Consider the following 18,387-nt stretch of genomic DNA (forward strand, 5'->3'; position numbering starts at 1 on the left):
CCGTGCTACGCTAAGCTACGTTAGCACAGGGCGGGATTCCGTTATAAGGGATTGCAAAAGGCCATGACACATGCTTATCCACACCTCTGTGCCTTTCCGTCAACAAATATGATAAATAATACAGTTTATTTATTTTTTTAAGTACAGTGTATACTGTATGATATTAAAGTTGAAAGATCGCTATATAAATCCCTACAGCTTAACCTCACTCTGGGACAGGGACTGGGGATCCACTCAAGCATCAAACAAGTTGCTTTTTGCACTTGTTTTGCCTCGAATATCTGCAGTAAACAGAACTTCAGCAACTTCAGAACTTCAGCAGCAACATGGCAGCTCGATGGAGGTTGTTAACATAGTAAATCTGAACCCATTTCCCATTTTTGAACTGGATTCTGGACTAGCTCTCAATTCCATGTTTTAATGATTCTTGGCTCCATTGGGGCACTGATGCATCAGTGGTTAGAGCATTGGGACATCCATGACAAAGTTGTGGCTTCACTGCGACAATTACCTTATCTAATCTTTTCATTGTTCATTACAGTTTCAGCTTTACACTATCTTGAGAATTCTAAGCTGTAAATATGTTGATATTCACATACAAAATACACCACCAAATAAAATGTTCTTCTATTGTGTTGCAATGATTTGAAATTCTTGCTCAGTGAACTACATTAACTGTACATTGGCAAAACACTTGGCAAAGTTTTGTTCAGTCCCAGTTCAGTCCTTTAGTAGTACACCCATTGCTGAGATAGAGATAGAGCCAATCACAGCCCCTGTGGAGAAGTAGCCAGGTGTGCTCTAGAGGGGTATAAAGCTTCCAGTCATGAGCTGTGGAACATTGGAACTGTGTTCTGTGGAATGATGGTGCTCCATCCAATTTTTTGGGTTAAGTTGGAAAGTTGGGAAGAAGGAGAAGAGTTGGGGTGGTGATCATTCAATCACTTGTTGTTCAATTCCATCAAATCCTTATAGCAATGTTTTAAAGCAATGTTCTAGGTCACTTAGGGCGTTTTCACACCTATAGTTGGTTTCTATGGTCGGAATCAGTTGATTATTTGTTTACTTGGAGCATTTTCTGGACCAAAATGCACACCAATAAACCACGCGAGCACCATGTCTCCTCTGATTGGTCAGAGCTGTCTGGCGCAGAGGCGATAAAGTAAATATAGCGAAAAGATTTTTTAATTGTGATTTTAAACAGTGCAGCGCTGATGTATATGTAGTAAACAAAGTTGCGTGGCTGTGAGCAGTGAACGCAGCACACACAGCACATGAAAACAGCACAGCAGTCAGGCTGTGTTTGTTAATAGCTGTGGTAATTAGCGCTATCTGGCTAATATATCAGATTAAATTGTACCTGATTATCAGCAGTTTAGCTCAAATAAAAGGAGTATATTTGATAGCTGGTTCGGATTGAGACCAGATCACATTCTCACCACAAACAAATCGCTCCAGAGTTCATTTGGGACAAGACCAGAGCAAGGATGAGACTTCAGACCAATGAGAAAGCACCATCAGTCCAGCTGATCACGCTCAGAACCATTTACTGAGAGTTCACACATTTAAAAATGTAAAAATGTAAAATCAAACAAACAGATTTTTACAAAAACCCAAAAAACACCACCTTTCCTTTTGTTAAGCCGCCTTTTGTTTTCCTGCACTGAAAACCCGGAGCGTATTCTAAAACGCGGGATATGGTTTGGGCCCAGCTGTGATCTCTTACAGTGTTTTTAATATGCGTGAAGGCAGAGAAACTCGAGACGCCGCATCCCGACCGAGACTGGTTTGGGTTAGAGAGGAGGATGAGGGAAAAGCACTCTAGAGGAAACATCTTAAAAAATAAAGCAGAAGTTAATGTACGGACAAGAAGCGGCCATAGAATAACATTTCTATCTATATCTCAGATGCTGGCGGAAGATATAGAGAAAAACAAAACTTTCTCTCTGTCTCTCTCATTTTCTCTCTCTGTCTTTCTCTCTCTCTCTCTCTCTCTCTCTCTCTCTAAAAGGCCTGGCAGACACGTTTCCTCACAACCTGGCAAATAGCTGGTGGGGAGCGTGATTGTAAAAATCGGAGCCCATTCTCTCAAATTTGTGGTTTTCTGAAAGGCCAACGTGAACTCAGACTAAGCAACCAGAGTCTACCACTTATGACAAATTCCATCTAAAACACATAAATAAGAAATGGATGTGAAACACTGGCATTTGCCTTTTTTCCCTTTATTGCCGAAATTCAATAAAGCAATCTTGGGCAGAAAACCTTAGTAAAAGAGTGGAACACTGTGGGATGTGTACAAATAGGTCAAGTCGAGCGCTGGCTGGTACAGACTACTTACATTTTGCGGCTTCGGGAATGAAACGTAAGCTCATGGATGACTGAATCAGGAGAGTAAGACAGAACTCCAGATTAAGACAGAGCTAAAAAAAAAACCTGTGCTCTTAAATATGAAGAAAGAATGGGAAAAAAAGGGGAAAAAAAGAACTTACAAACTTACTGTAACTGTTGACATACTGTAAAAAAGACAATTGGTCAAGTCTTTGGTCAACTTTATTCTCCTACTAAACCAAAATTGTGAAATATGTAGACTATAAATCAATTAAAACTATTTTAACACTGGCATCAGCATACGTCTACTAAAGTGACAGTCCGTACGATTTAGGTGAGAAGGTGAAAATAATGAAAATAATAAAATACTTTTAAAATGTATATAGTGGTCTTTAAATGATTAGTATTAGTCTTGTATCTCTTCTGTGTTTACTTGGTTTAACATTGTGTGAATCATCAGAGCTCTTATATCAGCACCAATAGCAGCACTGCTGTTGCTCAGGTAACTCAAGTGGCTCAAGTCCTGCTGGAAAATGAAATCCACATCTCCATAAAAGTTGTCAGCAGAGGGAAGCAGATTATTTTTAAGGCGCACTGGATTAAAAGCCACACTGTCAATTTTTGGGAAAATTAAAGGATTTTTTTTTTTTTTAATATTGCGAAAAATACGGTAAATGATCATTCTCTCTAAAAGAGGGATAGTAGAGGCATAAATTGTAAAAAAAAAAAAAAAAAAAACAGTAGAGAATAAAAAATGGATCCAGTGTAACGTAACTTAAAAAAAAAGAATATTAAACATTGAATTATATAAAGTAGAGTTTAATTTTAAATAAATGAATCAATTTCTAAATGATGAATAAAGTACAGAGGCTGGCGTTTGCCATTTTGAGTTTGGCATCTGTCTGGTCTGAGCCGGGCTGCTTGTTTGCTCTGGCGAGGCACAGCACAGAACGAGTCCAGCTTCAGGAGACTTTGACTGGTGTGTGTCTGAGTTGGGCGGTTAGCTTAGCGCTAAAGCTGACGGCTATTAGGGGGTGATTAGGTTACCCGATGGCTGTTTGCTGTTGTGGAGTTTGGTGTGAGGTGGATATTTACTGCTGGCCCCGGATCTCTATTCTAGAAGCTTCTGGGTCTGATCTGGCCGACTGGAGGCCTTATTCTGTATCCCGCGGTAATCGTAACCACGACTCCATCGCCACGCCGGTAAGACCTCTGCTTGAGCTTCTGTAAGCCGGAGGGCCTGTAGGCAGGCAAGGGTGACGCCAGTGATGCCAGGCAGAAGTTACCATATACACAGAGAGAGGCACACAGAAACACACTTTGGTAGGGCTGCACGATATTGGAAAAAATTTACATTGCAAATGTTCTTTTATCGACCATATATATCACGATATTAAACAATGCAGGGTCCATGACATCACCAGGGGTCTCGCATCCGGACCAATCAAGAGCTGAGTCACGACCGATCACTCAAAACCCGAGGAAAACAGCAAAACAACAGTAATCGGCCCTTTAATCAGGCATTTAAATGGCTTTTTTTTTAAAGACAAATAAAAGCGTTTTTTAGGGATTAAAATCATGAATTCAGCTGTAACTGGAAATATCTCTGCAAAACTGTGTTGTGACTATTGCGCATGCGCACATCGTGAAAACGATGGTACTTCTCTAATTTAGCCAATTCTGTGGTAGGCTAATTGTCACAGGAAGCTGCAGTTCCTCTTTCAACCACTACATGGAACTACGGAGCTGGCACACATATACCACTAACTGGATACCCCTCTTAAGAGCACCGTTCTTTGTTTGTGCTGTGCGGGTCAACCAGAGGGGGGTGGGTTCCTCTTACTGAATCTAGGTTCTTCCTAAGGTTTCTTCTTTTTAGTGTGAGGAAGTCAAAGTCAAACTGTTTTTACTGAACTGGGAAAATCTGCTTTTAGCTACAGTGCACCAGTGAGCTGGAATTCACTACAGGAAACCCTAAAACTCAGCTTGCTGGTGTCACTCAATCATTTTTAAATTTTAATATCTAACCACCTTCAGACAGCCTGCAACTGTTTTCGTTGAGTTTTTCTTTTACCTTTTGTTATTTATTTTAATTATTATTATTTTTTTATTTATCTAATTTTATGTTTCACCAAATTGTATTAATTTTATTCATTTCATCCTTTTATTTGTTTTGTTACTGCCTTTACTTTTAGCCTTTTACATTTTGATGTCATTTATTGTTGTCCAATTATTTATTTTAGTTCCATCATTAACATTTTTATTTTTTTATTAAATTGTGGTCATTTTAGTACTTTTTTTTTAACTGTGTCTCTATTGTATTATTCTACGTATTGATCTCTTTGTTTTATTGCTCTACATTTTAGCCTGTATGCATATTCTTTTGTTTTGAATTATTTTTAAATTGTCGTAATTAAATCTTACATTGTTTGCTTGTTTTTATCATTTAAATTTAAGTTTCAATCCCTTTAACTCTATGTAAGCTCGGCTATGTTGAAAATGAGGGTTACCCTCAATGTATTTACAGAGTGAAGATAAAGGTTGATTGATTAATTGATTGATTGATTGATTGAAACTAAATTGAATTGAACGACATACTGTATATTATTTAGGAACAGGACGCAAACCCTCAACCTGACTTATGTGACCTTCCAGTGCACAATCCAAAAGAACTATACATTGAATCGAGTGAGACGCAGCACAGATCACTGGATGAGCACAGCTGGACACAAATACCGTCACACGCTCACAATATAAACACACTTATCCAAGCAATGACTCAAGCAGAAAACGAGCAGGGAGTAGAGGGAAGCCCAAGGCCACCGTGACCCCGGACTGGGTGATTAGGCATTAACGATGTGGAGGTGTGCTTAGCTGTGCTTTGCTGTGCTTTGCTGCGCTTTGTTATCAGCCAAGAAGAAACGAGAGGTGGAAAAAAAAAAGCAGCAAACTTCTGAAGAGGGTTCTTGATTGTGTTAACTAGGTCTGAGAGCACACACACACACACATATACACACACAGAGAGTTTAGGGAGAAGTGCTTTCAAAGCCGAGAAAAGGAGGCATAAGCAGGCGAGGCCTTTAGAGAGAGAGAGAGAGAGAGAGAGAGAGAGAGAAAGAGCGAGAGAGAGAGAAGGAAAGAAGAAGAGAAAGAGAGAGAAAAGAGAGAGAGGAGAGAAAGGGAGCGCTATCTGGCCTGGCACCTAATCAAAGGGATTAGGTTCGAGGAAGCCAAGCCTACAGGTTATCCTTCAGGAAGCATACCAAGTAGTTATCAAAAACACTCCACTTCAAAGCAGCTCAATTTTCCTATATTCGCAGTGTTTCGGCCTCAGCCTCCGGGGCTTGTTTCTGGGTAATAAAGGGTGTCAAGAGATGTTTGTACTTGTACGCTGTGGAAGACAGAACGGGAGAGAGAAGAACATCTGTGTGTACATGTGTAGAAGTGTGTGTAGATGTGTGTGTATTAGTGCTGTCGATATTAACGCGCGAACGCATGCGATTCGTCTGGAAACACTCGTTTTCTTTGAATGCAAAAAAGCTTCACATTACCAAATTTGGCCCATACTTACTCTGTTAAAGGAACATTTTTTAAACCCTGGCTGTTAACTGTGAAGGCTGAAAAATGCTCTTAAGAGGGCTATCCTGTTAGTTGTGTATAAGAGTGCTAGCTCTTTTGCCGTTCAGAAGTATATTGGACTGTAGCCTGCGTTTATCATGTTAAAACAAGCCGAAAGGCTGAAAGATGCTCTTAAGAGGGGTAACCAGTTAGTGGTATATAAGTCAGAAATGCCAGACTGAGGGACAATGAAATGAGCTCTCAAATAATGACTATTTACAGGCATGTGCCAGCTTCATAGTTGCCTGCCCCGCCCACTTCTCCCTCCCCAGATGCGAAGCTCTCATGCGAGTTTGCCAAATTAAAGACACACTCTGCCATGGCAATGAACATTTTGTAACCAAAATAAGTAGAGAAAAAACTAGAGATGGAAAGATCAATTGGCTATGTATGGATATCTACCGATCTTCAGCCCAAATTTCGGTTGGTATTTCTCTAATTTTAGCCAATTCTATGCTAGGCTAATTGTGACAGAAAGCTGCAGTTCCTCTTTCAACCACTAAATGGAACTATGAAGCTGGCACATGAATAAACACTTATTATTAGCCAGCTCAGTCTGGCGTTTGTTTGTTTTTTATTTGCCATTTCTGACTTAAACTTATATACCACTAACTGGATAGCCTTCTTAAGAGGATCTTTCAGTCTTTCAGCTTGTTTTAACACGGTAAACACACAGGCTACAGTCTAAAATACTTACCTCATAACGGCGAAAGAGCTAGCTCTTTAGTTAGCGGCTAATGCTAGTACTTCACTGAAACTCCTTTATAATGCTGTACTCCAGTGGAGAGGCTTTACTCCTCCTTATAACCTGACTGGTACAATTCATACACAAGGCATTTTTGGGGAAAATTAAAGGATTTTAGGTGTGCTTTATAGTCCGAAAAATACGGTAAATTCACAATTAATCACAGAATATTGTTCTGATTAATAAAAAATATTGTTTTATTTACTTCTTTAGTCTAAAGAAAACAAAAAAGAAATGTTGTTTTTGTTGGTATCACTTTAAAATAAGACGACCTTTATAAAGGGTTTATAAATGGTTTACAATTAGTTCATTAATGGTTACTTATTAAGTTAAAAATGCCTTAAAAATCATTAATATTCTGTTATAAAACATATGGCAACAATATAGATGGCTGTGGGTTCACTATTTGACAAACAACAGGTCATTGTTGTTCTTTCTACGTATGTGTTATAACTGATTATTAATGATTTTTAAGGCATTTACAACCTAATTAGTAACCATTAATAAACTAATTGTAAACCATTTATAAACCCTTTATTTAACCGTTATTTTAAAGTGTTACCTTTTTTTTTTACAATTGACAACACTTCTGTGTGAGAAAGCATGTGAGGAAATGCGTGTGTGTGTGTGTGTACTGTGCACTTAAACTCAGTCCAGGACGTTCTGTTTTCTTGTGTTTTTTTCACGTTTTTTTTTTTCACTAAGTGATCAATCAGCCCAATGATCGGCGAGTAACATGAGGCAGCTGTGCGTCTTCCGTCTCACAGGTTTCTCACACACCAAACAATACCTGGACAGGTGCTCACTCAAAGCCCCGCCCACTCTGTGACAAGCCCGTCACTCAGGGTGCGCTGATACGCTTCAGGGCTGCCTGTTTTAACGATGTAGGGATTATCTTATGATCTCAGCGATAAAAGGACAGTTGTTTCCATCTTGCTCTTTTCCTGATCCAGACAGACAGTTTGTCAGTCCATGCCAAAGGTTATACGTGATCCCCGAGACGCCTGGAGATACGAGCCACTTGGAGTAAATCCGCTAAAGCCGAGTCTCAAACAGCTAAAATCTGAAAGTCTTAAACAGCAACAAAGTTTTCCTACATTGTAAATAAATACTGAAGTCATCCAGACTATGGAGGAACACATAAGAAATCATGTACTAACTTTTAGGTGGTAGACCAACACCAGCAGATGACCTGTCTCTCCAAACCATCACTGATTGGTGGAAACTTTACACTAGACCTCAAGCAGCTTGGACTACATGAGGACCAAATATATACAATGTAGCAACACACATGAACCTTGGTTCAGACTTTTCAGGTGTGAAAGCACCTTTAAAGTGGTACCAAGAATACTGCATTCACAGTACTGGACCCCAGCTTTTAACTTGTGTGTATAGATTACTATGGAGACGTCCAGTCAGGTACTACTTAAAGTGAAATTGCACATGTGCCCCTAATTAAGCAACAGCACGCTGTCTAAACCGTGTAAGAGGGGAAAAATGCGCTCATTCTGTACGTCTGAGTGTCTTTCCTCACCACACGTAATGCCCTTCAAGGCCTTTAGAGTTCGCCGAACGCACAGATGCCAGTTTACACTTCTTTAGGCTTTGAGTCTGCAGGAATCCGCGCTGGAACATTTACATTTCAGAGGCCCAAACCTGCCACGGCCAAGGTATGGCTTCAATAGAGCCATCCATCTGGCTAGCGTTAGACACATTGGGTCCAGATGTGCCTTTAATTGTATTTTTGTTCAAATTGCAAAATAGCTACTTGGGAAAGAAGCTAAAATAACATACAAACAACAGCAAGTATGATAACAAGTAAGGCTGGAATGGAACGGGGAAAAAAGAGAGATCAAATAGAGAGGGAGGGAAAGGAAAGAGAGAGAAAGGGAAAAAAAAAGAAAGAGAGAGAGATGGAATAAGTAGCAGTAGAAGTAGCAGAAGTAGAAAAAGAAAAAGAAACAGAAAAAGAAGAAGAAGTAAGGCCTTACAACAAAATTTCAACGCCGCCCTTTGAAAGCGGATCCCCTAACATTACGGCAAAGTATTGATTTACTCAGCAATTTCGTGTCTCTCCGTCTCCACGCCAGCAGACCAATCTGAGCCGTGCAGGAGGTCCTGCAAATAGCACTCATCTGATTTTTCCAAAACATAAAAGATTAATACCTTTATTCTTTTCCGAGGAGATGGAAAAGGAGGGGGAAAGATAATAAAAGGGAAGGTCAAATTGGTATTTGGAGAAAGCAGGTTAGAGCGCAAAATTAGATACTCAGACCCAGAGGTGACTTTAATAAGAGATAATAAGAAAATGTCTGACGTTTGTGTACAGGATCGAAAATGTGCTCTCGGAAAAAAGAAAAAAGAAAAAAAAAGATAGCATCTCTTTCTCTTCCCCTCCTTTTCTCCATTTTTACACATATCGTCCATCGTCCAACAGACGCTGTAGGAATTTGCAGCAAAAAAAAAAAAAAAACTTATTCTCCTCATTAAACTCCTGAGGTAAATTAGAATTGGCAGAAAACCAAACATAACATCCAGAAACAGTCAACAAATACCCGTCCATAGTGCACCAGAGCCCGACTCAGAACTGCTGTGAATAAAAACATCTCCCTCGAAGAACAGAACCTTTAAAGCTCTTAAAATAATCTGATCATGTTCTAGTCATGCTTTAACCAGAGAAAGACACAGTACTTGTTTCAACACAAAGCTCAGCTGCTCTGTTTAAATGTTAAAAAAAAGCACAGCGACCCTTAAAGCACATTTATATTAAATTCTGCTATCCCTATTTTACCTTTCTATAGTATTCTGGTTCACTTTGAGCAATTTTCACGTTTTTTTTTTCTCTATGAAAGATTAGTTTCTTTAATCTACTTAAATGAGATTTCACATGAAATTTGTCCACATAAAATAAACATAGTAAATTTTTTACCCAATTATACAGCTCTGGAAAAAAAAGTTAGAAACCACTTCAGTGTCTGAATCAGTTTCTCTGATTTTGCTATTTATAGGTTTATGTTTGAGTAAAATGAACATTGGTGTTTTATTCTATAAACTACGGACAACATTTCTCCCAAATTCCCCCCAAAAATATTGTCATTTCGAGCATTTATTTGCAGAAAACAAGAAGTGGCTGAAATAACAAAAAAAAAAAAAACTCAATAATGCAAAGAAAACAAGTTTATATTTATAAAGTTTTAAGAGATCAGAAATCAATATTTGGTGGAATAACCCTGGTTTCTAATCACAGTCTTGGCATGTTCTCCTCCACCAGTCTTACACACTGCTTTTGGATAACTTTATGCCTTTACTTCTGATGCAAAAAAAAAAAAAAAAAATCAAGCAGTTCATTCAAAGAATCTCATCATTTTTAAGAGATCTCTTATTTTTTTCCAGAGTTGTATGTGTTTTATATTTAACTTTTGCACACCCCGGCCATTTATTACTTTCAAGAACACAAAATAATACATTTGACGGACACCGTTTTTCTCCCATACCTTCATATACGTACATTTTTTTATTGAAAAATTTGATGAATATGTGATTAATAGATAGATATGGTGTGTTTAAATGTTTGTATTGCCGGAATAGATCTAAAATAATCTTTTTTTTTTTTGCTTTAAATCAAGTTGCTGTGGCTCCAAAAGGACTGTTCCCAACAACATCCACTAATGGCTACCAATTTTGGGTTTTTCCTTTCTTTTTTTTTTCTTTTTTTTTTTGCAATTTAAGCTCTCCAAGTTCAGTGAATAACCTAAAATGGTACAAAATACAGTGGAATTAAATGGTACAACAGTTGGAGGTAACACTAAGGGAACGTCACGTCTGGCTGACCCACATGGCAACAGCTTTAAATTTTAGTGTCAGTTACAGCAGAGAAGAGAAGAATTAGAGGTATGAAAGGTGAAGTGAAGTAATAAAGTCATTGCTAAGATGAGAAAATTAAGTAAAAAAAAACAACAAAAAAAAAACAGCTTGTCTGGGCCATACAGCACTGCTACTGGTTTGTTCGGTAGCGTAAGTTGATTAAAGATGTATTACTACATTACTCTAAATAATAAATAAATAAATACAACTTTTCTATCCCACTGTACAGTATATTGTTCTGGAAATGGTTCTCATTACAGTTTGATATGGAAGCATTAACCCAACCACGTCTTCGTTTTTTTTTTTTTTTTTCGTTTTTTTTTATGAGAGCGTATCATCTGCTTCTGAGAGAATTCCTCCATTAACTGACTTTGTTCTTCTCAGAAGGCCTCGCTTCTCTTCAACCCCGCGTTCCTAACCTAACCGTTCCAGCCTTCTCTCTCAGCGTGGGTCCTGCACACCTTAGTAATAACACACTTTATGAGCCAAACATTTCATGCCAGGATGGGAAAAATTACTGAGGCGCACGATGGGCCAAGCAGACTGGACTTTTGAACTAAACAAGCAAAGCCAAGGGCGCTTGGGAATTGCAGCGATAAAACAAAGTGAGCGCTTTCCGTCCAAAAAAATCCCATTGAGAAAACTGGCAAACGGTTCAGCCTCCTGCCACTGAGCACTCTATTAAAAGCACTTAATAAAGGTGTAATAAAGGGCGTTATAAAACAGTTATACGCACCTCAGACCAGCATGAAGCTAAAAGAACAAACTGTGTTTATGAGCTGATGTTTATTACAGGCCCTGGATTGATTATCACCGAGTGATTAGGAGGTGATGGTGGGTTTAGCAGCAACGCTAACTCAGCTAATTAGACAGGTGTCAGCGTGGATATTAGCGCTAATGCTAACTCTGCTCTGCTAACACTGCTACTTAAGAGAAACTAGAGATTAAATTTCTTTACAATTAGTCTTTAAAAGTCTCTAAACTCTAGTAGAAAGACCTCTCTGAACAATACTCCAAGAGCCGTCCAATTGAGTCGTTCCAACAAATAAAATACCTGACTGGTAGAATTCATACAGAAGGCGCACCAGATTTTGAGGTGCACGGTTGATTTTTGGGAAAATTTAAAAGATTTCAAGTACGCCTTATGATCAGCAAAATGCAGTAATTAGTTATAACAATGTACATTTCTGTCATAAGTACTGATAATTGTCATCCTTACTATATGATAATACCATTTTGTCCATATAGTGAGTAAACTAGCCCTAAAAGGCAGCTATTTTTAGCTTTTAAACTTATTTTTAACACTTTTTTATGTTTTGCAATACTGTATCGATTCTCAAAAACAGAATATTGATTTTTATTTGCCCTAGATCAGGGGTATTAAGAATTCAGAATTTATTTTAGAAATTCAGTACGGTCCAGGTCATTTTTTAACTTGTGTTATGATTCAGTGTGTATGTATCCTGTATACTGAAGAAGACTAGTAGTTCTGCCAGTGTTTTATTTAATCAACAACTGAAAGACAAAACAAATTACAAAAACTATTTAGTATATTTCAACAATATTTATTTGTTTTTTTTAATGGGCCTGTCACAATAATTACATTATCCACTTAATAATCATACAATAAATGGAAACTTCCTCAATACTTGCGCCTTATGGTCTGCAAAATGCAGTAATTAGTTATAACAATGTTTATTTCTGTCATTAGTTTGGATAATTGTCATCCTTACTGTATTATATTACCATTTATATGTTATAGACTGAGGAACCCTGAGTGTTCCGGCAACCAAGGGTGCTATCAGCTAGCGGTTCAACTTGTTTTAACACAATGAAAGAGCTAGCGCTGCGGTAAGTGGCTAGTGCTAATGCTGCTGCACCCAGCCTTAGTTCTGGAGAAACTTTACTAAAAAAAAAACTCCACCAGATTATGAGGTGCACTGTCAATTTTTGGGAAAATAAAAAAAAATTTAAGATTTTAATAAACAATGTTTATTTCTGTCATAAGTACTGGTAATTGTCATGCTTATTGTATTATATTACCATTTTGTCCATGAAGTGTGTTAGATAGCTCTCAAAGGCAGCTATTTTTAGCTATTTTTAACACTTTTTTATATGAATTTTCTATAATAAAGACTGATGTGCCGAACTGATGATTCAAATCATGCCCTAGAAAAGTGCATGTGCTTTACATATTGCCCCATTACAGTCCGTGTGTCTTTGTGTTCAGCATGGTGCAATCTTCAGCCGTTGCTGTTACTAACAAACGCTGCGGGCGTTCGGTCCAAAGCTCCGGCAGATCCTCCTTACCTCGTCCGTTTTCCCCTGACCAATCGCTTCTCACGCCATTTAACCGAGCGAGGAGAATGAATGTGTAAACATCTCAAAGGCATCGGCAGTGTTTTGCCGGACTGCGAGAGGCATATTAAACCGACGCGGCTGTGCATTTGCATATGCGCGCGTTTGAGAAGTCTTGTCCATTATACATGCAAGCCTTTTAAGAAATGTTTGCTGCTACACCCCCCCCACCCCCTAACAACCGCCTCTCTCCCCCGACTGACAATCGGACCATGTGTACGCCTCATTTTACCAGACATGAAGATTTGAATTATTCAGCCACTCATCTCCGCCGATGATTTGCATTTAGAGAGATATACACACACTTACACACTCGCGCAGACACACACACATTCACACACACATAGAAATAGACATAAAGGGTGGTGCTAAGGTGGTATTGCAGAAACGTAGGTTTAGAAAGACAAGCTATAGCTTTCAAAACGTCAGATTTAGTTTCTTTCACTCGCGTCGAGGTCTTTTATTCACAATAACATGAATCCCGCGTCCATTTAAAGCTGTGTAAGGGTTCACATGCTTATGTTTGCATTATTCCAAGCTACAATACGAAAAAAAAAGAATATACAATATAAATTATAAACTCTAGAGCTAACCTTGAGGGAGTGCCAAGTGGTTCTAATGCGGTCTAATGCGCTGCCACTATTAGTGTGAGGTCGCAGGTTCGAACCCCAGCTCATGCAGATTTGCCATCAAGCTGCTGGCACCCAGAGGGAGCACGATTGGTCTAGCTTTGGGTGGGTAGATTGTAGCGTGTGAGCGTCTGTGAGCAGATGTATAGGGACCTAGCCGCTGTGCTTTCCTCCGAGCACACTGTGATGCAGCTTAGGCAATGATTCATCAGCAGCAGCTCGAAAAACGGGGTGACTGACTTCACACGTGTCGAAGGAGGCGTGTGCTCGTCCACATCCTCCTAGAGTCGCAGGTGCCACTGGTAATGGGGAGGTACAAAGGAGTGGGACAACTGGATAACCAAATTGGCGGAAAATGAGGAAAAATCAGAAATCAAAAAAAAAAAAAAGAGCTAACATTGAAGACACAGATGTTATGCCATGTCTTGAGAGAGCAAAGGTGGTACTGCAGAAACGTTTATATAGAAAAGTCTATAGCTATCAAAAGGTGTGTGTTTTCTTTGTGCTAAAGTCTTTTTTTTATTCGCAATAGCAAGAGACCTGGGTCCGTTTAAAGTTGTGTAAATGTTCACTTTATTCCAAGCTACAATACAGAATATAAAATATAGAAAAATAAAAGTTACCATGAACAATAAATGAAAGATAAAATTAGCAGCAGTATGTGGACGAGCACTGTCCTGTTGAAATAGTTTACTGAATAGTGTGAATTGTGCATTCAGAAATATTAGAGTGTGTGACCTTTTTTTTTTTTTTAGTGGCAACTTTTTTTGTTTGTTTTTACCAGTAAGTGTGTGTATATACAGCTCTGGAAAAAAATCAATAAATAAGAGAGCACTTAAAATTTATGAGTTTCTTAATAAAAAAAAAAAAAAAAAGAAGAAAATGCATGACCACAAGCCAACAAACCACCAAGAGGAACTGCTTGAATTTTTGCACCAGGAGTAAAGACATAAACTTATCCAAAAGCAGTGTGTAAGACTGATGGAGGAGAACATGCCGAGATGCATGGAAACTGGGATTAAAATCCAGGATTATTCCACCAAATATTGATTTCTGAACTCCTTAAAACCTTATAAACATGAACTTCTTTTCCTGCATTATTCTTTTCTTTTTGTTATATCAGCCATTTCTCTTTTTTTTAAGTAAATCCACATCAATGAATAAATCACAGCAAACAAGCAAGCACCTCATTGTAGTGCATACATACATACATTATTCAGCCACGGAAGATGTTAAAGAAGCTTTAAAAAAAAAAACGCTGCTGAAAAATACATGCAGGGTGCAAGGTGATGCTAATTTGGATGTTAGCCCTCCTTTTTTTTTTTTTGAGTGTGCATATTGTTGGTTGGGCAATTACAAGATAAACAAGTCAATCGTTCAGCCAAAAAAAACTAAAGATCAAGGAGGAAAATTAAATAACAGCCAGTTTGGGAAGTACGATGAGAACAAGCCAAGGAGAGAAGTGAAAGAGAGAGCTGGCTAAAGGCAAAAAGAAAAGAGGAGAGAGTAACGAAAGATAAATGTGAGAAAGATAAATATGGCGATATAAAAGAGAGGTGGAAAGATTGAGAGAGTGAACGATGAAGAGATGGGTGAACGAGGGGATTAAAGAGATAAGATATGAAGATGCCAGTATTTATGAATGAGGGCCTGACGTCTTCATTGAGATTCCAGATTTGCCAAAGTATCTTTGGCTGGATCTCAGTGAGGCCATCCCAGAGGATCTTTACTGAGACTACCTGCCGAGCTGCCAGCCTGCTCTCTCTCTCTCTCTCTCTCTCTCTTTATCGTTCTCTTTAACTCTATCTCTCAAATGCATCCCAGTAGAGAGAGCTTCCAAGCCCATGCCAACCTACTGCACACACTGCACCTGCTATTGGCTTCAAATGGTACATACTGGACTTGCTTACTAGGGCTGAAAAAAAAAATACTGATATATTGAAGTATTGCGATATTTTGTTTTGCAATACTGTATCGATTCTCTAAAACAGAACAGTGATTTATTTGCCCTAGATTATTAAATTATTACTTTAAATCAGGGGTCAGCAATAGGCAGGAAAGCATGAAACATATGGCTTGTGATGTTGTTTGAACTATAATAAACGATAAAGAAAAATAAATAAATAAATAAAATGCTTCTTGGGCGAGTTTTTGTTTACATTTCTTCACTGTCTTGGGCTCTCTATCTCCTCTTACAAGGGTTTTGTGTTGTGGGTTGTCCCAAATCACTAGCCAGAGCAGCCAACATGTTTGAATATTGTGATCGATATTAAACCCTGAAATCTCATGTGACACACCCCTAATTATTACACATCAGGGTACCACTTTTTTTTTTGCTGTCTTCTTAAAAAAAAAAAAAATCACACTGTTCTCATTTCCCATTATATATCCACTAGAGACAGATTATCTCTGTCCAGTATAATTTATTTTACTTTAATCCTGGATATATGGAGATATTTGGAGTGCATAATAAGTATCATGACATTCTGGATCATTGACTTCTGTTATAATTCTGATCTCTTTTTTTATATATATCTAAGTTGGGGGTGTGCCATTTCATATCACATGCAATAATTTTTATTTTGTAGTGCATTCTTGAAATATTTTTTTATTTGTATTTTTTTCAGTGTTTTGTCATATCGCCAAGAGTATCACAATAATAATAAATATTGTTATATTATTTTAGGGCCATATCGCCCACCCCTAGTGCACATGAAATACAGATAACAGATCTTGAAGAAAGTATAGTATAGCATTTTGGATCAAATAATGAAAAAATTAACCAACGATTTATGGAAAATATAATAACGTATACAGATTTTTTGTACCATTTTAAAAGTCAAATTAAATGCTTTTTAAGATATTTTAAGACATTAACGTTAGCTCTCTCCTCAGTACTGTTAGGTAACACACCGCTAATGTTAGCTAGCTCTCCGTTAACCTTAGTTTTCTCAATGGCAACAACAGGTAACTCACTGCTAATATTAGCTAGCTCTCAGTTAACCTTAGTTTTCTCAATGGTAATGTTAACTAACTCACCACTAATGCTAGCTAGCTCTCTATTAACCTTAGTTCTTTCGTCGGTAACATTAGCTAGCTCTCTGTTAACCTTAGTTTTCTCAATGGTAACATTAGCTAACTCACAACTAATGTTAGCTAGCTTTCCATTATCTTAGTTTTCTCAATGGTAATGTTAGCTAGCTTGCTGCTAATGTTAACTAGCTCTCCGTTAACCTTAGTTCTCTCGTCTGTAACATTAGCTAGCATGCCCCTAATGTTGGCTAGCTTTCGGTTAACTTTAGTTCTCTACCCAGTAACATTAGCTAGCTCTCTGCTAAAGTTAGTTTGTGCTTTCCCATCGACATTAAACACAAATTTAATACCTACAGCAAATTTACAGTAAATTTAAGGCAATTTAAGACCTTAATTACCTGTATTTTAATTTAAGACATTTTAAGACTTTTTAAGGACTCACGGGAATATGAACCCTGGTATATAATACGCATTTGTGTGTGCCATATTTGTTTTTATAACCTCATGAGTTTGTACAGGTGTGTGTCTGTGTTTGTCCAAACAGTGTTTATGTGCACGTTTATGTGTGTTTATGTGTGTTTGTGTGTCACCCCTCAGTTGGGTATGGTGCAAGGGCAGTTGACAGAGTGCTAACGGAGGCCCACACTGGCTGCAGTTCTCTAATTAAAGAAGAACAGCATGCTGCAGTCTGCGGCTCCAAATGGCACCATATGTTTTCCCAGACTAACCGGCTGAATAAATGCCATTTACTAAGCAGGATCCACCGCGCCATGTCTGGGAGCCGCTCTCTAAGTGTCTTATAAAAGCACAGAGACCCCCCTCACACCGGCGTCATCTGCCTGCAATTTAAAACAGACAAGCCTCACAATGCCAGCTCGCAAAGCCAGGCCTTTCCTGCTCAGATAAACCGTTTACAAGGCCTGGTTAAGGATGCATGAGCGAGTGGGTGAGTGGGTGGGTGGATAAGAATTGCAAATCTGTAGGAATTTGCACTCGCAAACTCAAAAGGTCCGTGTACGATTAAGGGTTGGGACGGGATCCAATGTTGCACCACTTGTTTGGGGTATGTGTTTGGTATGTATCCTTGTGGTGGAAATATGTACTGTAAATGATTTGCAGAAGAATCTAAGCCATGAGCTCAATAGCACATTTTATTCCCTATATATTTCACTCACTAATATGTTGTACGCTAAAATTTCCAATATATACTATGATGCAGTGGGTTGGGGTTGTGTTAGATGTCCTCGAAGTGACACAAAGACAGATTGACATTTGTTGTTTGGTCGTCCCCTAGTCAATTCACTATACATTAAATATTATGAGTGATTTATTTGCAAAATCACATCAAAGTTTCATAATTTGGAGTTTTTTTTGTTTTTTTTTAGACAAAAAGGTGTTTTAAGTTTATTTCAAAAGTTTTTAAGACTACAACTTGTGTTCAGTGGTTTTCACAAATTATGTATGTGCTGAGGACTGTGATTTTATCTGGGGTGGTGTTAACATGCGCTTTCTGAGGCTACAGAAGGTTCCTGAGGAACAGAGGTAACTCTCGGTCTTCCGTTCCTGATGAGTGCCAGTTTCATCATTTATCAAAGTTTTTGATAGACTGCCCTTAAGAATACTTTCAGAAAGTTTTTTTTTTATTATTTTTTCTCTCAGATTGACTGACTAACTATTCTTAAAGTCATTTTTCTTTACTTTTACTAGTTGAGTAGTTGCTTTTCATAATATGGATTAGAACATTAGTCAAATAGGGCTATTCACTGTATACCTGTAACTCGACCTCTTCACAACTTTACAGCTGATGCTCTC

General features: G+C 38.2%; 1 protein-coding gene and 1 long non-coding RNA gene across 4 annotated transcripts in view; both read right to left on the reverse strand.

Annotated features, from left to right (window-relative positions):
- Positions 1–18,387, reverse strand: part of fto (FTO alpha-ketoglutarate dependent dioxygenase) — a 284,644-nt gene that overhangs the window by 143,167 nt on the left and 123,090 nt on the right. The gene's annotated exons all lie outside the window — the stretch shown is intronic.
- Positions 15,895–18,288, reverse strand: LOC125787340 (uncharacterized). The gene is made up of 2 exons (XR_007429259.1): positions 16,547–18,288; positions 15,895–16,483 (listed from the first exon to the last, which is right to left on the reverse strand). It is a non-coding gene; the product is annotated as an uncharacterized LOC125787340 (long non-coding RNA).

Source organism: Astyanax mexicanus, chromosome 23, assembly GCF_023375975.1.
Source record: "Astyanax mexicanus isolate ESR-SI-001 chromosome 23, AstMex3_surface, whole genome shotgun sequence".
Classification (NCBI taxonomy): domain Eukaryota; kingdom Metazoa; phylum Chordata; class Actinopteri; order Characiformes; family Acestrorhamphidae; genus Astyanax; species Astyanax mexicanus.